Source organism: Phocoena phocoena, chromosome 4, assembly GCF_963924675.1.
Source record: "Phocoena phocoena chromosome 4, mPhoPho1.1, whole genome shotgun sequence".
NCBI classification, from domain to species: Eukaryota; Metazoa; Chordata; class Mammalia; order Artiodactyla; family Phocoenidae; genus Phocoena; species Phocoena phocoena.
Genome location: NC_089222.1, coordinates 89,596,586 through 89,618,860, shown reverse-complemented (window position 1 = coordinate 89,618,860; position 22,275 = coordinate 89,596,586).

Here is a 22,275-nt window from a genome sequence, read left to right as displayed (position 1 = left end):
TTTTTAAGGCTGAGTAATATTCCATTGTGTATATGTGCCACATTTCTTTATCCATTCATCCGATGATGGGCGCTTAGGTTGTTTCCATCTCCGGGCTATTGTAAATAGAGCTGCAATGAACATTTTGGTACATGACTCTTTTTGAATTTTGGTTTTCTCAGGGTATATGCCCAGTAGTGGGATTGCTGGGTCATATAGTAATTCTATTTGTAGTTTTTTAAGGAACCTCCATACTGGTCTCCATAGTGGCTGAACCAATTCACATTCCCACCAACAGTGCAAGAGTGTTCCCTTTTCTCCACACCCTCTCCAGCATTTATTGTTTCTAGGTTTTTTGATGATGGCCATTCTGACTGCTGTGAGATGGTATCTCATTGTAGTTTTGATTTGCATTTCTCTAATGATTAATGATGTTGAGCATTCTTTCATGTGTTTGTTGGCATTCTGTATATCTTCTTTGGAGAAATGTCTATTTAGGTCTTCTGCCCATTTTTGGATTGGCTTGTTTGTTTTTTTGTTATTGAGCTGCATGACCTGCTTGTAAATTTTGGAGATTAATCCTTTGTCAGTGGCTTCATTTGCAAATATTTTCTCCCATTCTGAGGGTTGTCTTTTGGTCTTGATTATGGTTTCCTTTGCTGTGCAAAAGCTTTGAAGTATCATTAGGTCCCATTTGTTTATTTTTGTTTTTGTTTCCATTACTCTAGGAGGTGGGTCAGAAAGGATCTTGCTGTGATTTATGTCATAGAGTGTTCTTCCTATGTTTTCCTCTAAGAGTTTGATAGTTTCTGGTCTTACATTTAGGTCTTTAATCCATTTTGAGCTTATTTTTGTGTATGGTGTTAGGGAGTGATCTAATCACATACTTTTACATGTACCTGTCCAGTTTTCCCAGCACCATTTATTGAAGAGGCTGTCCTTTCTCCACTGTACATTCCTGCCTCCTTTATCAAAGATAAGGTGTCCATATGTGCGTGGGTTTATCTCTGGGCTTTCTATCCTGTTCCATTGATCTATCTTTCTGTTTTTGTGCCAGTACCATACTGTCTTGATTACTGTAGCTTTGTAGTATAGTCTGAAGTCAGGGAGCCTGATTCCTCCAGCTCCTTTTTTCGTTCTCAAGATTGCTTTGGCTATTCGGGGTCTTTTGTGTTTCCATACAAATTGCGAAATTTTTTGTTCTAGTTCTGTGAAAAATGCCAGTGGTAGTTTGATAGGGATTGCATTGAATCTGTAGATTGCTTTGGGTAGTAGAGTCATTTTCACAATGTTGATTCTTCCCATCCAAGAACACGGTATATCTCTCCACCTATTTGTATCATCTTTAATTTCTTTCATCAGTGTCTTATAATTTTCTGCATACAGGTCTTTCGTCTCCTTAGGTAGGTTTATTCCTAGATATTTTATTCTTTTTGTTGCAATGGTAAATGGGAGTGTTTTTTTGATTTCACTTTCAGATTTTTCATCATTAGTATATAGGAATGCCAGAGATTTCTGTGCATTAATTTTGTATCCTGCTACTTTACCAAATTCATTGATTAGCTCTAGTAGTTTTCTGGTAGCATCTTTAGGATTCTCTATGTATAGTATCATGTCATCTGCAAACAGTGACAGCTGTACTTCTTCTTTTCCGATTTGGATTCCTTTTATTTCCTTTTCTTCTCTGATTGCTGTGGCTAAACTTCCAAAACTATGTTGAATAAGAGTGGTCAGAGTGGGCAACCTTGTCTTGTTCCTGATCTTATTGGAAATGCTTTCAGTTTTTCACCATTGAGGATGATGTTTGCTGTGGGCTTGTCATATATGGCCTTTATTATGTTGAGAAAAGTTCCCTCTATGCCTACTTTCTGGAGGGTTTTTATCATAAATGGGTGTTGAATTTTGTCGAAAGCTTTCTCTGCATCTATTGAGATGATCATACGGTTTTTCTCCTTCAATTTGTTAATATGGTTTATCACATTGATAGATTTGCGTATATTGAAGAATCCTTGCATTCCTGGAATAAACCCCACTTGATCATGGTGTATGATCCTTTTAATGTGCTGTTGGATTCTGTTTGCTAGTATTTTGTTGAGGATTTTTGCATCTATGTTCATCAGTGATATTGGCCTGTAGTTTTCTTTCTTTGTGACATCCTTGTCTGGTTTTGGTATCAAGGTGATGGTGGCCTCGTAGAAGGAATTTGGGAGTGTTCCTCCCTCTTCTATATTTTGGAAGAGTTTGAGAAGGATAGGTGTTAGCTCTTCTCTAAACGTTTGATAGAATTCACCTGTGAAGCCATCTGGTCCTGGGCTTTTGTTTGTTGGAAGAGTTTTAATCACAGTTTGAATTTCAGTGCTTGTGATTGGTCTGTTCATATTTTCTATTTCTTCCTGATTCAGTCTTGGCATGTTGTGCATTTCTAAGAATTTGTCCATTTCTTCCAGATTGTCCATTTTATTGGCATAGAGTTGCTTGTAGTAATCTCTCATGATTTTTTTTATTTCTGCAGTGTCAGTTGTTACTTCTCCTTTTTCATTTCTAATTCTATTGATTTGAGTCTTCTCCCTTTTTTTCTTGATGAGTCTGGCTAGTGGTTTATCTATTTTGTTTATCTTCTCAAAGAACCAGCTTTTAGTTTTATTGATCTTTGCTATCGTTTCCTTCATTTCTTTTTCATTTATTTCTGATCTGATTTTTATGATTTCTTTCCTTCTGCTAGCTTTGGGGGTTTTTTGTTCTTCTTTCTCTAATTGCTTGAGGTGCAAGGTTAGGTTGTTTATTCGAGATGTTTCCTGCTTCTTAAGGTGGGCTTGTATTGCTATAAACTTCCCCCTTAGAACTGCTTTTGCTGCATCCCATAGGTTTTGGGTCGTTGTGTCTCCATTGTCATTTGTTTCTAGGTATTTTTTTATTTCCTCTTTGATTTCTTCAGTGATCACTTCATTATTAAGTAGTGTATTGTTTAGCCTCCATGTGTTTGTATATTTTACAGATCTTTTCCTGTAATTGATATCTAGTCTCATGGCGTTGTGGTCAGAAAAGATACTTGATACAATTTCAGTTTTCTTAAATTTACCAAGGCTTGATTATTGACCCAAGATATGATCTATCCTGGAGAATGTTCCATGAGCACTTGAGAAAAATGTGTATTCTGTTGTTTTTGGATGGAGTGTCCTATAAATATCAATTAAGTCCATCTTGTTTAATGTATCATTTAAAGCTTGTGTTTCTTTATTTATTTTCATTTTGGATGATCTGTCCATGGGTGAAAGTGGGGTGTTAAAGTCCCCTACTATGAATGTGTTACTGTCGATCTCCCCTTTTATGGCTGTTAGTATTTGCCTTATGTATTGAGGTGCTCCTATGTTTGGTGCATAAATATTTACAATTGTTATATCTTCTTCTTGGATCGATCCCTTGATCATTATGTAGTGTCCTTCTTTGTCCCTTTTAATAGTCCTTATTTTAAAGTCTATTTTGTCTGATATGAGAATTGCTACTCCAGCTTTCTTTTGGTTTCCATTTGCATGGAATATCTTTTTCCATCCCCTTACTTTCAGTCTGTATGTGTCTCTAGGTCTGAAGTGGGTCTCTTGTAGACAGCATATAGAAGGGTCTTGTTTTTGTATCCATTCAGCCAATCTGTGTCTTTTGGTGGGAGCATTTAGTCCATTTACATTTAAGGTAAATATCGATATGTATGTTCCTATTCCCATTTTCTATATTGTTTTGGGTTCGTTATTATAGGTCTTTTCCTCCTCTTGTGTTTCTTGTCTAGAGAAGTTCCTTTAGCATTTGTTGTAAAGCTGGTTTGGTGGTGCTGAACTCTCAGCTTTTGCTTGTCTGTAAAGGTTTTAATTTCTCCATCAAATCTGAATGAGATCCTTGCTGGGTAGAGTAGTCTTGGTTGCAGGTTTTTCTCCTTCATCACTTTCAGTATGTCCTGCCACTCTCTTCTGTCTTGTAGGGTTTCTGCTGAGAGATCAGCTGTTAACTTTATGGGGATTCCCTTGTGTGTTATTTGTTGTTTTTCCCTTCCTGCTTTTAATATGCTTTCTTTGTATTTAATTTTTGACAGTTTGATTAATATGTGTCTTGGTGTATTTCTCCTTGTATTTATCCTGTATGGGACTCTCTGTGCTTCCTGGACTTGATTAACTATTTCCTTTCCCATATTAGGGAAGTTTTCAACTATAATCTCTTCAAATATTTTCTCAGTCCCTTTCTTTTTCTCTTCTTCTTCTGGAACCCCTATAATTCGAATGTTGGTGCGTTTAATGTTGTCCCAGAGGTCTCTCAGATTGTCCTCAGTTCTTTTCATTCTTTTTTCTTTATTCTGCTCTGCAGTAGTTATTTCCACTATTTTATCTTCCAGGTCACTTATCCCTTCTTCTGCCTCAGTTATTCTGCTATTGATCCTATCTAGAGTACATTTAATTTCATTTATTGCATTGTTCATCGTTGCTTGTTTCATCTTTATTTCTTCTAGGTCCTTGTTAACTGTTTCTTGCATTTTGTCCATTCTACTTCCAAGATTTCGGATTATCCTCACTATCATTATTCTGAATTCTTTTTCAGGTAGATTGCCTATTTCCTCTTCATTTGTTAGGTCTGGTGGGTTTTTATCTTGCTCCTTCATCTGCTGTGTGTTTTTCTGTCTTCTCATTTTGCTTATCTTACTGTGTTTTGGGTCTCCTTTTTGCAGGCTGCACGTTCGTAGTTCCCGTTGTTTTTGATGTCTGTCTCCAGTGGCTAAGGTTGTTTCAGTGGGTTGTGTAGGCTTCCTGGTGGAGGGGACTAGCGCCTGTGTTGTGCTGGATGAGGCTGGATCTTGTCTCTCTATTGGGCAGGTTCACGTCTGGTGGTGTGTTTTGGGGTGTCTGTGGCCTTATTATGATTTTAGGCAGCCTCTCTGCTAATGGGTGGGGTTGTGTTGCTGTTTTGCTAGTTGTTTGGCATAGGTTGTCCAGCACTGTGGCTTACTGGTCGTTGAGTGAAGCTGGGTGCTGGTGTTAAGATGGAGGTCTCTGGGAGATTTCTACCGTTTAATATTATGTGGAGCTGGGAGGTCTCTTGTTGACCAGTGTCCTGAAGTTGGCTCTCCTACCTCAGAGGCAGAGCCCTGACTCCTGGGCTGGAGCACCAAGAGCCTTCCATCCACACGGCTCAGAATAAAAGGGAGAAAAAGTAGAGAGAATTAGTAGAAGTATGAGGAAAGAAAGAAGGAAAGGAGGAAAGGAAGGAAGGAAGAAAGAAGCAAAGAAGGAAAGAAAGGAGGGAGGGAGGGACGGAGGCAGGAAGGAAGGAAGGAGGGAAAGAAGGAAAAAAGACAGAAAGAAAGAAGATATAGTAAAAATAAAATAAAGTATAATAAAGTTATTGAATTAAAAAATATTTAGAAAAAAGAAAAAAAAAAGGAACGGATAGAACCTTAGGACAAATGTTGGAAGCAAACCTATACAGAGAAAATCTTACACAGAAGCATATACATACACGTTGCCAAAAAGAGGTAAAGGGGGAAAAATCATAAATCTTGCTCTCAGAGACCACCTCCTCAATTTGGGGTGATTCGTTGTCTAAAGGAGGGAAGGAAGGAAGGAAAGAAAGAAAGAAAGAACAAAGGTAAAGTATAATAAAGTTATTACAATTAAAATTAATTATTAAGAAAAAAAAATTTTTTTAAAAACCAGGGATGGATAGAGCCCTAGGACAAATGGTGGAAGCGAGAGTATACAGACAAGATCTCACACAGAAGAATACACGTACACATTCACAAAAAGAGGAAAAGGGAAAAAAAATCACAGATCTCGCTCCTAAATTCCACCTCTTCAATTTGGGATCATTTCTTGTCTCTTCAGGTATTCCACAGGTGCAGGGTATATCAAGTTGATTGTGGAGCCTTAATCCGCTGCTTCTGAGGCTGCTGGGAGAGATTTCCCTTTCTCTTTGTTCTCACAGCTCCTGGGGCTGAGCTTTGGATCTGGCCCTGCCTCTGCGTGTAGGTCGCTGGAGGGCATCTGTTTTTTGTTCGGACAGGACGGGGTTAAAGGAGCCGCTGATTCGGGGGCTCCGGCTCACTCAGGCCGGGGGTGAGGGGGGTGGGAAGGAGGGGCACTGCGTGCGGGGTGGGCCTGCGGCGTCAGAGGCGGCGTGACGTTGCGGCAGAGGCCGGCGTGATGTTGTACCAGCCTGAGGCCCGCCGTGCGTTGTCCCGGGGAAGTTGTCCCTGGATCCCGGGAACCTGGCAGTGGCGGGCTGCACAGGCTCCGCGGAAGAGGGACACGGAGCGTGACCTATTCTCGCACACAGGCCCCTTGGTGGCGGCAGCAGCAGCCTTAACGTCTCCCGCCCGTCTCTGGGGTCCGCGCTTTTATCCGCGGCTCGCGCCCGTCTCTGGAGTTCCTTTAAGCAGCGCTCTTAAACCCCTCTCCTCGCGCACCAGGAAACAAAGAGGGAAGAAAAAGTCTCTTTCCTCTTCGGCAGGTGCAGGCTTTTCCCCGAACTCCCTCCCGGCTAGTCGTGGTGCACTAACCACTTCAGGCTATGTTCAAGCCGCCAACCCCAGTCCTCTCCCTGCGCTCCGTCCGAAACCGAAACCCGAGCCTCAGCTTGCAGCCCCGCCCGCCCCGGCGGGTGAGCAGACAAGCCTCTTGGGCTGGTGAGTGCCGGTCGGCACCGATCCTCTGTGCGGGAATCTCCCCGCTTTGCCCTCCGCACCCGTCGCTGTGCACTACTCCGCGGTCCCGAAGCTCCCCCCCACTCCCCTCCCACAGTCTCCGCCCGCTGAGGGGCTTCCTAGTGTGTGGAAACTTTTCCTTCTTCACAGCTCCCTCCCACTGGTGCAGGTGCCGTCCTTATTCTTTTGTCTCTGTTTTTTCTTTTGCCCTACCCAGGTACGTGGGGAGTTTCTTGCCTTTTGGGAGGTCTGAGGTCTTCTGCCAGCCTTCAGTAGGTGTTCTGTAGGAGTTGTTCCACGTGTAGATGTATTTCTGGTGTATCCGTGGGGAGGAAGGCGATCTCCGCGTCTTACTCTTCCGCCATCTTCAAGGTCCCCCCCCAGTTAATTATTTTAATGAGGAATGTTTTCCTGCAGGCACTTAGCAAAAGCAAAGGTATTTCTATGTAACAAAGTAATATTTGCTTCTCATTGGAAGAGAGACAGTAATCCAGATACATTGAAGATAATAGCAGATGAATGCTGATGAAGGTTTGACTGATTTAATTACAGTTAAGGACACAGTTTTTCTGAGATTCAAACCTGCTCTGTATCAGAGGTGATGGTGATCATTTTGACACATCAAAAAGTCTATGAGTTGAGTGAAGTATATTGGAACTTTGACGTCAGAGAAAGGCTTTGATGTAATTATTTATCATTGCTTGGCTCCTGGCTTAAAGAATAAAGTCACTTCATTAGCAACTTAAAACGCTATTGGTGGGGCCTATTTAAAATGTCCATTAAAAAGCATTGTAAGACACATTTTTTTCTTCCAGAAATAAAATCAACTTTCTTACCGTTCTTGAACAATCTCAGTAGGAAAAATGTGAGTATGTATGTATTTATTTGTTTACTTTTAAGTTTTCACAAATTAATCTGTTTTATTGAAGTAGAGTTGATGTATAGTATATAAATTACAGGTGTGCAGTGTAGTGATTCACAATTTTTAAAGGTTATACTCCATGTATAGTTATTATAAATTATTTGTTATATTACCTGTGTTGTACAATATATCCTTGCTAGCTTATTTTAAACCTAATGGTTTGAATATTTATTTAAAATTTTTTTTCGTTTTTATCTAAGTATAGTTGACATATAATATGTTAGTTTCAGGTATACAATATAGTGGTACAACATTTATATTCATTATGAATTGATCACCACAATAAGTCTATTAACGATCTGTCACCATACAAACTATTTCAATGTTATTGACTATATACCCTATGTTGTACATTACGTCCCTGTATTTTATAACTGGAAGCTTGTACCTCCTAATTCCCTTCACTTATTTTACCTAACCTCCACCCCTCTCCCTTCTGGTGATAACCCGTTTCTCTATCTATGAATCTATTTCTGTTTTATTTGTGTCTTTTGTAGATTCCACATATACGTGAAATCATATGGTAACTGTGTATCTCTGTCTGACTTATTTCACTTAGCATTATACCCTCTAGGTCGGTTCATCATTCATGTTGCCATAAGTGGCAAGATTTAATTCTTCTTTATGGCTGAGTAATATTCCATTGTGTGTGTGTGTGTGTGTGTGTGTGTATTTGTGTGTGTGTGTGTGTGTGTGTATATAACATTTTCTTTATCCATTCATCTATCAATAGACTACTTAGGTTGCTTCCATATCTTGGCTGTTGTAAATAATGCTGCAGTGAGTGTATAGATGCATATATCTTTTCTCATTAGTGTTTTTATTTTCTTTGGATAAATACCCAGAAGTGGAATTGCTGAATCATATGGAAATTCTATTTTTAGTTTTTTGAGGAACCTCTATATTGTTTTCTACAGTGGCTACACCAGTTTACATTCCCACCAACAGTGCACTAGTGTTTCCTTTTCTCCATATCCTCATCAACACATGTTATTTCTTGTCTTTTTGATAATAGTCATTCTGACAGGTATCAAGTGGCATTTCCCTGATGATTAGTGATGTTGAGCATCTTTTTATGTGCCTGTTGGCCATCTGTATGTCTTCTTTGGAAAAATGTCTATTCAAGTCCTCTGCCCATTTTTTTTTAATGAGGTTGTTTGTTTTTTGATTTTGAGATGTACGGTTTCTATGTATATTTTGGATGTTAACCTCTTATCGGATATATCATTTGCAAATATCTTCTCCCATAGGTTGCCTTTTCATTTTGTTGATGGCTTCCTTCACTGTTCAGAAGCATTTTTAGTTTGAGGTAGTTCCACTTGTTTATTTTTGACTTTGTTGCCCTTGCCTGAGGGGACAGATCAAAAAAAATATTGCTAAGATCAGTGTCAGAGAACATACTGCCTGTGTTTTCTTCTGGGAGTTTTATAGTTTCAGGTTGTACATTGAAGTCTTTAATACATTTTGAGTTTATTCTTGTATATGTTGTGAGAAAGGAGTCCAGTTTTACTCATTTATTCATTTTATTCATTCAGTCCAGTAGTCCAATTTGCTGTCTACAAACTAGACAGCATGTGGCTGTCTAGTTTTCCAAATGGTATTTATTGAAGAGACTATCTTTTCCACGCTGTATATTTTTGGCTTCATGGTTGTAAATTAATTGAGCATAAAAGCATGAGCTTATTTCCTGACTCTGTATTCTGATCCATTGATCTATGGGTTTGTTTTTGTACCAGTACCATACTGTTTAGATTACTGTAGTTTTGTAGTATAGTTGGAAATCAGAGAGCATGATACCTCCAGCTTTGTTCCTCTTTCTTAAGATTTCTTTGACTATTCAGAGTCTTTTCTGTTTCCATACAAATTTTAGAATTATTCTAGTTCTGTGAAAATGCCATTGGTATTTTCATAGGGATTGCATTGAATCTGTAGATTAACTTGGGTATTATGGTCATTTTAACAATATTGATTCTTCCAGTCCGAGTCCTTTCAAATTACTGCTTCTACCCTGGGTCCTGGAGTGTGTAAGATTTTGTGTACATCTTTTAAGAGTGGAGTCTCTATTTCCCACGGCCCTCTGGGTCACCTAAAAGTAAGACCCCACTGGTCTTCAAAGCAAACATTCTAGGAGCTCAACTTCCTGGTCCAGGACCCCCAGGCTAAGGAGCCCGATGCAGGGCTCAGACCCATTGTTCCTTGGGGAGAACATCTGCAATTCTTATTATCCTCCTGTTTGTGGGTCACCCACCTGGGGGTATGGGTCTTGACTATATTCACCTCCACCCCTCCTACCTGTCTCATTATAGTTCCTTCTTTATATCTTTAGTTGTAGGAGTTCTTTTATGGTAGTTTTGGTCTTTCTCATCAATAATTGCTCTGTAAGTAGTTACAATTTTGGTATGCCCACAGAAGTGAGTGCAGCATCTTCCTACTCTGCCATCTTGATGAGGTCTTTTTGTTTTTGTATATCTGTTATAAGTTTCTGGTTTGTGGTTACCATTAGCAATCCCACTCCTGGGTATATATCAGGAGGAAACCATAATTCGAAAAGATACATGCACCCCAATGTTCATTGCAGTACTATTTACAATAGCCAGGACATGGAAGCAACCTAAATGTCCATCAACAGAGGACTGGATAAAGAAGATGTGATACATGTATACAATGGACTATTACTCTGCCATAAAGAAGAACAAAATAATGCCATTTGCAGCAACATGGATGGACCTAGAGATTGTCATACTGAATGAGGTAAGTCAGACAAAGACAGATGTATGATATCACTTACATGTGGAATCTATAAAATGGGTACAAATGAACTTACCTACAAAACAGAAATAGAATTACACACGTAGAAAACAAACTTATGGTTACCAGGGGGTAAAGTGAGGGGATAAATTGGGAGATTGGAATTGACATATACACACTACTATATATAAAATAGATAACTAATGAGGACCTACTATATAGCACAAGGAACTGTACTCAATTCTCTACTTATACTCTGTAATGGTCTATATGGGAAAAGAATCTAAAAAAAGGGATATATGTCTATGTATAACTGATTCACTTTGCTATATACCTGAAACTAACACAACATTGTAAATCAACTATACTCCAATGAAAATTAAAAAAAAAAATAGTCTGGAGCTGGTAGGTGCCATGATTCTTTCTGCATGCAGGGAGCTACTTTGGGAATGAAGCCATCCCAGAAGAATGCAGGGTCTAGAGACAGAATGTGAGACATAGTCCATGATGATCTTGTTTGATTACCTGCATCCAGCCATTTCTGAATCTTAATGTAGCCATGAAATTTTCAGTTATGTGAACCAATAAAGTCCCTTTTTATTTCTAAAAGAAAAAAGCATATGTATATAGCAGTCTGTTTTAAGTTGCTACTCACTTAAGTTTGAGTTCATTCCAAAAGCACTACATTTTTACTGTCTGCCACCCCCCATTTTATATATATGTGTGTGTGTGTGTGTACACACACACACACACATATATATAGTTTTTATTGAAGTATCGTTGGTTTACAATGTCGTGTTAGTTTCAGGTGTACAGCACAGTGATTCAGTTATACATATATATGTATATACATGTAAAAGAATATATATATATATATTCTTTTTTCAGATTCTTTTCTCTTGTAGGTTATTACAAAATACTGAGTATAGTTCCCTGTGCTATATAGTAGGTACTTGTTGATTATCTACTTTATATGTAGTAGTGTGTATATGTTAGTCCCAACCTCTTAATTTATTCCCCCCACTTTCCCCTTTGGTAATCATAAGTGAGTCTCTTTCTGTTTTGTAAATAGCTTCATTTGTATCTTAAAAATTTTTTTAAAGAGTCCACATGTAAGTGATATCATATGATACTTGTCTTTCTCTGTCTTGCTTACTTCACTTAGTATCATAATCTGTAGGTCCATCTATATTGCTGCAAAAGGCATTATTTCATTCTTTTTTATGGCTGAGTGATGTTCCACTGTATATATGTATACACCACATCTTTTTCTATTCATCTGTTGATGGGCATTCAGGTTGCTTCCATGTCTTGGCTATTGTAAGTAGTGCTGCAATGAACATTGGGGTGCATGTATCTTTTTGAATTATAGTTTTTTCTGGATATATGTTCAGGAGTGGGATTGCAGGATCATTTCATGGTAACTCTATTTTTAGTTTTTTAAGAAACCTCCATACTGTTCTCCATAGTGCCTATACCAATTTACATTCCCACCAATGGTGTAGGAGGGTTCCTTTTTCTCCATACCCTCTCCAACATTTAGTATTTGTAGACTTTTTGATAATGGACATTCTGAGTGGTGTGAGGTGATTCCTCACTGTAGTTTTGATTTGCATTTCTCTAATAATTAGTGATGTGGGCCAATTTTTTCGTGTGCCTATTGGCCATCTGTATGTCTTCTATGAAGAAATGTCTGTTTAGAGCTTCTGCCCATTCATTTCTTGATTGGATTGTTTTTTTTTGATATTGATTTGTATGAGCTGTTTGTGTATTTTGGATATTAAGCCCTTGTTGGCCACATTGTTTGAAAGTATTTTCTCCCATTCTGCAGATTGTCTTTTCTATCTTGTTTATGGTTTCCTTTGATGTGCAAAAGCTTTTAAGTTTAACAAGGTATCATTTGTTTATTTTTGTTTTTATTTCCATTACTCTAGAAGATGGATCCAAAAAGATATTGCTGCAATTTATGTCAAAGAGTGTTCTGCCTCTGTTTTCTTCTAGGAGCTTTATCGTATCTGGTCTTACATTTAGGTCTTTAATCCAGTTTGAGTTTATTTTTGTACATGGTGTTAGAGAATGTTCTAATTTCAGTCTTTTACATGTAGCTGTCCAGTTTTCCCAGCACTACTTATTGAAGAGACTGACTTTTCTCCGTTGTATATTCTTGCCTCTTTTGTGTTAGATTAATTGACCGTAGGTGTGTAGGTTTATTTCTCGGCTTTCTATCCTATTCCATTGATCTATATTTCTGTTTTTGTGCCAGTGCCATACTGTTTTGATGACTGTAGCTTTGTAGTCTGAAGTCAGGGAGCCTGATTCCTCCAGCTCTGTTTTTCTTTCTCAAGATTGCTTTGGCTATTTTGTGTTTGCATACAAATTGTACATTTTTTTGTTCTAGTTCTGTGAAAAATTCCATTGGTAATTTGATAGGGATTGCATCGAATCTGTAGATTGCCTTAGGTAGTATACTAATTTTAACAGTATTGATGCTTCCAATCCAAGAACATGGTATATCTTTCCAACTGTTTGTGTCGTCTTCAGTTTCTTTCATCAGCATCTTACAGTTTTCTGAATACAGGTCTTTTGCCTCTTTAGGTAGGTTTATTTCTAGGTATTTTATTCTTCTTGATATGATGGTAAATGGGATTGTTTCCTTAATTTCTCTTTCTGATCTTTCACTGTTACTGTGTAGAAATGCAGCAGATTTCTGTCTATTAATTTAGTATCCTGCAACTTTACCTAATTCATTGATGAGCTCTAGTAGTTTTCTGGCCCCATTTTATAATTTGATGTCATATTTTACATTTGTTTATTTCATGTATTATTTCATTATTTATTTTAGATATAGATGGTTTGACTACTCTTGTCTTTTAACCTTTTTTTTTCTCTCTTTTTTTTTTCTTTTAACCTTTTATAGATGGTTTATTCACTACATTTTGTATATATTTGTCTTTACAAGTGAGATTTATTTCTTTCATATTTTATTGTTTCTAGTTATGGCCTTTTCTTTTTTATGTAAGGAAGTACCTCTAACATTTCCTGTAAGGCTAGGTTAGTGGTGATGAGCTCCTTTAGCCTTTGCTTGTCTGGGAAACACTCTATCTCTCTTTCAATTCTGAATGATAACCTTGTTGAGTTTTGGATGTAAGTTTTTTTTCCTTTCAGTACTTTGAATATATCATGCTATTCCCTTCTGGTCTATGATGTTTCTGCTGAAAATCGGCTGATAGTTTTAAGGGGTTTCCTTCAAATATAACTAGTTGTTTATCTCTTGGTGCTTTTAAGATTCTCTCTTTATCTTTCACTTTTGGAATTTAAATTATAATGTGTCTTGGTGTGGGTCTCTTTGGATTCATCTTGTTTGGGACTAGGTGCATCCTGGACTTGTATGTCTGTTTCCTTCACCGGGTTAGGGGAGTTTTCAGCCATTATTTCTTCAAATAGTTTTTCTGTCTTTTTCTCTCTCTTTTCTCATTCTGGGGCACCCATAATACAAATGTTAGTACATTTAGCCTTGTCCTAGATGTCTTTCAAACTCTCCTTATTTAAATTTTTTTCTTTTGCTGTTTGGAGTAATTTTTAGCATCATGTCTTCCAGATTGCTGATCAGTCCTTCTGCATCCTCTAATCTGCTGTTGGTTCCCTCTAGTGTATTTTTTTTACTTGAGTTATATATTCTTCAGTTCTGATTTTTTTAAAACACATTTTCTATCTCTTTGTTTAAATTCTCATTGACTTCACACAGTCTTCTGAGTTCAGTGAGTATCTTTGTGACTATTACTTTGAACTCTTTATCTGGTAAATTATTACCTCCATTTTGATTAATTTTTTTTCCTGAGGTTTTGTCTTGTTTTTCCATTCAGAACATATTCCTTTGTCTCCTCATTTTGCCTAACTCTTGGTGTTTTTTTGTGTTTATTAAGTAGATCATCTCCATCTCCTAGTCTTGAAAGAGTGGTGTTATGTAGAAGGTGTCCTGTGGGGCCCAGTGGTACAGTCCCCCTGGTCACCAGAGTCAGGTGCTCCAGGGGTTTCCCCTGTGTGGGCTGTGTGTGCCCTGCTGTTGTGGTTGGGCCGCAGTTGCTGTGGGTGTGCTGGTGGGCAAGGTTGGCTCCTAGGCCAGCTGGCTGTGAGGCCCAGCTGCAGTTGTTTTGGGTGCTTTGGTGTGTTGTGCTGACCCCCTGGAGCAGGAGTTTCTTTGAAGAGGTACCAGTGCTGGTCAGGGCTGCTTGCCTGGTGGGGTGGCCTGTAAGCCACCTTGGAGGAGTGCCAGTGTGGGCAGGTTGGGTGGCATTGGTACTCAGGGGAATACAAGGGCAAGGTACACCATCATGTTAGCTATGTTGATAGAGAGTGACAGAAATAGCACCAGCCAATGCCAGGTGAGCTAGGTAGGAGTGTAAAAATATGGCATCTACCTTGTAAATTTACAACCTGCCATTGAGCTTTGTCTTAAAATTCCAAATAAGTTGAAGGTCGATAATCTCTTTGATTTGTGGAAATTACTGGTATGTGAGGAATTAGAAATTGTACAGTGTATTGTATAAAATATTTTTTTCTGAATGTATAATAACTTCATATTGATTGTGGAAGAAAAATGGCACCTACCAGTACTTTTGACTCCAGAGAAAGTTCCACTAGATTTCTGCCCCTCCGGCACATGCTTTAAAATTTGTCAGTGAATCTTCTCATATGACCTGGCTGCCTTTCAAGCTGCTGCCTCTGTACTAGAACTTGGAGCAAGTGTGTTGTATGTGACCCTTCAAGAGCAGGGTCTTGGTTTCCCACAGCCATCCAGCTCTCCTTGACATAAGCCTTGCTGGTTTCCAAAGCCAGACGTTATGGAGGCTCATCTTCCCAATGGAGGCCCCCTGGACTGGGGAGTTGAACATGTGGCTGGGACCCCTTGCTCCTCACCTTGGTTGTGTTATGTTTCATGCTTGTGGGCTGCCACACCCGGGGTGTGGGTTCTGACCAGATTGTATCTCTGCTCCTCTTACCTATCTTGATAGGGCCTTTTCTTTAAATCCTTAGTTGTAGAAAATTTGTTCTTCTAGTCTTTAGGTCATTCTCAGGGATAGTTATTCTATATGTTGTTGTAGTTTGGTGTGTCTGTGGGAGGAGGTGACTTAAGGATCTTCCTACTCTGCTATCTTGATCTGGTCCTCCAAAAGTGTGAATATTTAAATTGCATTTTCATTCTCCATTAGGACAGTAAATTCTAAGGCTAAGCATTCCTGGGCAGCCCTCATCTGCCAGGGATCTACTTCCATCCCAGCATTGCTGAGGAAACAGTTTATTAAGGGAAAACTATATACCACTTTACACCGTGGAATGGCCTGATGGTTGATGGACAGTACTCTTTCAATGTTGTCAACAAACATGTGTTTTAGAGCTAAAAATAGCTCAGTTTTTTAGAGTGCCATTCCCTAGTACAAGAGGTTTTTGATTTATGGGTAGTTTTGAAACAAACTCTTCATTTTACAAGAGTCTCAGTAAGGGGTGTTGCAAGGCATTTTTGTAAAGCTGATATTATTGTCTCCAAAGTAAATCCATAAGGACAAATTGAATCCCTAAGGATTTCAGTTTTTTCTTTCTTTCTCATAATAAATTCTATATTTTATTTCCTCAGCTTATGTGAGGGTTAATTTTATGTGTCAACCTAACTGGGCTAAGGGATGCCCAGATAGCTGGTAAACCAATATTTCTGGGTGTGTCTGAGAGGGTGTTTCTGGGAGAGGTTGGCATTTGAATCTGTAGACTGAATGAAGATAGCCCTCACCACTGCAGGTGGGTAATATCGAACCCCCTGGGATCCTGAATAGAGACAAAGGACAGAGAAAGGGTTAATTTACTCACTTTGGTTGAGCTGGGACATCCGTCTTCTTTTGCCCATAAACATCAGCCCTGGCTCTCAGACCTTTGGACTAGGACTGGGAATTCTACCATTGGTCTTCTGGTTTCATAAGCCTTCAGACTCTGAATGAATTACACCACTGGTTTCCTGGTTCTCCAGCTTGCAGATGGCAGATTGTGGGACTTCTTGGTCTCCATAATCGAATTCCTAAGTAAACTTCCCATATATATCCATCTATAAGATACTTTTTCTGCCTCTCTGGAGAACTCTAACTAATACAACTTATACACCATAAAAATATTAGGACCCTTGAACATCATTCTGAATGCTCTCTTGGTTCTAGGCTGACAGCATCTAAGCCTTGCACATTGTAGGTGCTCAACAGAGATCTCTTTGAGTAAAGAGAAGGAGGAGTAAGCCAAGATTTACAGAAATAAAGAGGGAAAAGTTGTGATTATCAACAAGGGACCTTCATCAACCTATTACCATTTCTTTTTCTTCTTTTAATGAATTCCAACCCTTACTGTTCTTAACTGGACCATTCCTGAGACATAGCAAGCGCTATTTCTCTGTTTCCCTGTACTTCTAAACATTACTCAACACTAGTTTATTTTATTCCTTCTTGTATTCTCATGTGAGGATTTTTATTTGGCCATGCTGCACAGATCTTAGTTCCCCAATGAGGGGTAAAACCCGTGCCCTCTGCAGTGGAAGTGCTTGGTCCTAACCACTGGACCACCTGGGAATTCCCTCATATGAGGATGTTTAAGTGTCTTTACTCAGCATCATAAAATGTTAGAAGCTAGGCTTAGGAGAAAATCATGAGATAAGGATTTAAAGAATGTAGTACAGATGATCTTCAAGATGGCAGAGGAGTAAGATGTGGAGATCACCTTCCTCCTCACAAATACATCAAAAATACATCTACGTGTGGACAACTCCTATAGAACACTGGCAGAAGACCTCATACTTCCCAAAAGGAACAGATACCTGAGAGCGACCTACATGCAGAAGTGGGGCCAAAACCAAAGTTGAACCCCAGGAGCTGTGCAAACAGAGAAGATAAAGGGAAATTTCTCCATGCAGCCTCAAGAGCAGCAGATGAAATCCCCACAGTCAACTTCATGTACCCTGCATCTGTGGAATACCTGAATAGATAGCAAATCATCCCAAAATTGAGGCAGTGGATTTTGCAAGCAACTGTAGACTTGTGGTTTGCTGTCTGTGACTGATTTGTTTCTGATTTTTATCTTTATCTTAGTAGTTTTTAGTGCTTGTTATCATTGGTGGATTTGTTTATTGGTTTGGTTGATCTCTTTTTTAATTACTGCTTTTTTATTTTTTTATTTTAATACATTTTTATAATAATTTTAAAAAAGTTTTTTTTCTTTCTTTTCATCCCCCTTTTCTTCTGAGCCATGTGGCTGACAGTGTCTTGGTGCTCTGGCCTGGTGTCAGGTCCAAACCTCTGAGGTAGGAGAGCCGAATTCAGGGCACTGGACTACCAGAGACCTCCCAGTACCTAGTAATATCAATCAGTGAGAGCTCTCCAAGAGATCTCCATCTCAACGTTAACCCGGCTCCACCTAATGGCCAGCAAGCTCCAGTGCTGGACGCCCACTGCCAAACAACTAGCAAGACAGGAACACAGCCCCACCCATTAGCAGAGAGGCTCTCTAAAATCATACTAAGTTTACAGACACCGCAAACACACTGCCAGATGTGGCACTACCCACCAGAAAGACAAGATCCAGCTCCAACCACCAGAACACAAGCACCAGTCCCCTGTACCAGGAAGCCTACACAAGCCACTGAACCAACCTAACCCACTGGGGGAAGACACCAAAAACAACTGAAACTATGAACCTGCAGCTTGGGAAAAGGAGACCCCAAACACAGTAGGTTAAGCAAAATGAATAGACAGAGAAACACACAGCAGATGAAGGAGCAAGGTGAAAACCCACCAGACTAAACAAATGAAGAGGAAATAGGCAGTCTACCTTAAAAGGAATTCAGAGTAATGATAGTAAAGATGATCCAAAATCTTGGAAATAGAATGGAGAAAAACAAGAAACGTTTAACAGGGGCCTAGAAAAACTAAAGAGCAAAAAAACAATGATGAACAACAGAGGAAATGAAATTAAAAATTCTCTAGAAGGAATCAGTAACAGAATAACTGAGACAGAAGAACGGGTAAGTGACCTGGAAGATAAAATAGTGGAAATAACTACTGCAGAGCAGAATAAAGAAAAAAAGAATGAAAAGAATTGAGGATAGTCTCAGAGACCTCTGAGACGTACCAACATTAGAATTGTAGGGGTCACAGAAGAAGAAGAGAAAATGAAACGGTCGAGAAAATATTTGAAGAGATCATAGTTGAAAGCTTCCCTAATATGGGAAAGGAAATAGTCAAACAAGTTTAGGAAGGGCAGAGAGTCCCATACAGGATAAATCCAAAGAGAAACATGCCAAGACACATATTAATCAAACTATCAAAAATTAAATACAAAGAAAAAATATTAAAAGCAGCAAGGGAAAAACAAAAAATAACATACAAGGGAATCCCCATAATGTTAACAGCTGATCTTTCAGCAGAAACTCTTCAAGCCAGAAGGGAGTGGCAGGACATATTTAAAGTGATAAAAGGGAAAAAACTACAACCAAGATTACTCTACACAGAAAGGATCTCATTCAGATTTGACAGAGAAATTAAAACCTTTACAGACAAGCAAAAGCTAAGAGAACTCAGCACCACCAAACCAGCTTTACAACAAATACTAATGGCACTTCTCTAGGCAGGAAATGCAAGAGAAGGAAAAGATCTACAATAACAAACCCAAATCAATTAAGAAAATGGAAGTGGGAACATACATATCAATAACTACCTTAAATGTAAATGGATTAAATGCTCTGACCAAAAGACATAGACTGGCTGAATGGATACAAAAACAAGACCCGTATATAGGCTGTCTAAAAGAGACCCACTTCAGACCTAGGGACACATACAGACTGAAAGTGAGGGGATGGAAAAGGTATACCATGTAAATGGAAATCAAAAGAAAGCTGGAGTAGCTGTTCTCATATCAGGCAAAATAGACTTTAAAATAAAGTCCATTACAAGAGATAAAGAAGGATAGTACATAATGATCAAGTGATCAATCCAAGAAGAATATATAAAAATTGTAAATATTTATGCACACAACATAGGAGCACCTCAATACATAAGGCAAATGCTAACAGCCATAAAAAGGGAAATCGATGGTAACACAGTCATAATAGGGGACTTTGTAACACCCCATTATCACCAATGGACAGATCATACAAAATGAAAGTAAATAAAAAAACACAAGCTTTAAATGATACATTAGACAAGATGGATTTAATTGATATTTATAGGACATTCCATCCAAAAACAACAGAATACACTTTCTTTTCGAGTGCTTATGGAACATTCTCCAGGATAGATCATATCTTGGGTCACAAATCAAGTCTTAGTAAATTTAAGAAAATTGAAATCATATCAAGTATCTTTTCCAACCACAACAATATGAGACTAGATATCAATTTTAGGAAAAAATATGTAAAAAGTACAAACACATGGAGGCTAAACAATACACTACTAAACAACCAAGAGATCACTGAAGAAATCAAAGAGGAAATCAAAAAATACCTAGAAACAAACAATAATGCAAACACAATGGCCCAAAACCTGTGGGATGCAGCCAAAGCAGTTCTAAGGGGGAAGTTTATAGCAATACAGTCCTACTGCAGGAAACAGAAAACATCTCAAATAAACAACCTAAACTTACACCTAAAGCAATTAGAGAAATAAGAACAAAAAACCCCCAAAGTTAGCAGATAGCAAGAAATCATAAAGATCAGATCAGAAATAAATGAAAAATAAATGAAGGAAACAGTAGCAAAGATCAATAAAACTAAAAGCTCGTCCTTGGAGAAGAGAAACAAAATTGATAAAGCATTAGCCAGACTTATCAATAAAATAAGGGAAAAGCCTCAAATCAACAGAATTAGAAATGAAAATGGAGATGTAATAACTGACCCTGCCAAAATACAAAGGATCATGAGAGATTACTACAAGCAATTATATGCCAATAAACTTGACAATCTGGAAGAAATGAACATATTCTGAGACTGAACCAGAGAGAAATGGAAAATATAAACAGACCAATCATAAGCACTGAAATTGAAGCTGAGATAAAAATATTCCAAGAAACGAAAGCACAGGACCAGATGGCTTCATAGGAGAATTCTATCAAACATTTAGAGAAGAGCTAACACCTATCCTTCTCAAACTCTCACAAAATATAGCAGAGGAAGGAACACTCCCAAACTCATTCTATGAGGCCACCATCACCCGAATACCAAAACCAGACAAAGATGTCACAATGGAAGAAAACTACAGGCCAAAATCACTGATGAACATAGATGCAAAAGTCCTCAACAAAATACTAGCAAACAGAATCCAACAGCCCATTAAACGGATCATACACCATGATCAAGTGGGGTTTATCCCAGGAGTGCAAGGATTCTTCAATATATGCAAATTAATCAGTGTGATACACCATATTAACAAATTGAAGGAGAAAAACCATATGAGTATCTCATAGATGCAGAAAAGATTTTTGACAAAATTCAACACCCATTTATGATAACAACCCTCCAGAAAGTAGGCATAGAGGGAACTTACCTCAACATAATAAAGGCTGTATATGACAAACCCACAGCCAACATTGTTCTCAATGGTGAAAAACTGATACCATTTTGTCTAAGATCAGGAAGAAAAGGTTGCCCACTCTCACTGCTATTATTCAACATAGTTTTAGTTTTAGAAGTTTTAGCCACAGTAATCAGAGAAGAAAATGAAATAAAAGGAATCCAAATTGGAAAAGAAGTAAAACTGTCACTGTTTGCAGATGACGTGATACTATACATAGAGGATCGTAAGATGCTACCAGAAAGCGACTAGAGCTAATCAATGAATTTGGTAAAGTAGCAAGCGACAAAATTAATGCACTGAAACCTCTTGCGTTCCTGCACACTAATGATGAAAAACATGAAAGAGAGTTTAAGGAAACAGTACCATTTACCACTGCAACAAAAAGAATAAAATATCTAGGAATAAACCTACCTAAGGAGACAAGAGACCTCTATGCAGAAAACTGTAAGACACTGATGAAAGAAATTAAAGATGATACCAACAGATGGAGAGGTATACCATGTTCTTGGATTGGAAGAATCAACATTGTGAAAATGACTCTACTACCCAAAGCAATCTACAGATTCAATGCAATCCCTATCAAACTACCACTGGCATATTTCACAGAACTAGAACAGAAAATTTCACAATTTGTATGGAAACACAAAGGACCCTGAATAGCCAAAGCCATCTTGAGAAAGAAAAACGGAGCTGGAGGAATCAGGCTCCTGGTCTTCAGACTATACTACAAAGCTTCAGTAATCAAGACAGTATGGTACTGGCACATAAACAGAAATATAGTTCAATGGAACAGGAAAGAAACCCAGAGATAAACCCACACACATATGTTCACCTTATATTTGATAAAGGAGGCAAGTATATACAATGGATTAAAGACAGCCTCTTCAATAAGTGGGGCTTGGGAAATTGGACAGCTGCATGTAAAAGAATGAATTTAGAACACTCCCTAACACCATACACAAAAATAAACTCCAAATGGATTAAAGACCTAAATGTAAGGCCAGACACTATTAAACTCTTAGAGCAAAACATAGGCAGAACACTGTATGACATAAATCACAGCAAGATCCTTTTTGACCCACCTCCTAGAGAAATAGAAATAAAAACAAAAATAAACAAATGGGACCTAATGAAACTTAAAAGGTTTACACAGCAAAGGAAACCATAAATAAGACAAAAAGACAACCCTCAGAATGGAAGAAATTATTTGAAAATGAAACAGCTGACAAAGGATTAATCTCCAAACTTTACAAGCAGCTCATGCAGCTCAATATCATAAAAACAAGCAAACCAATCCAAAAATGGGCAGAAAACCTAAATAGACATTTCTCCAATGAAGATATACAGACTGC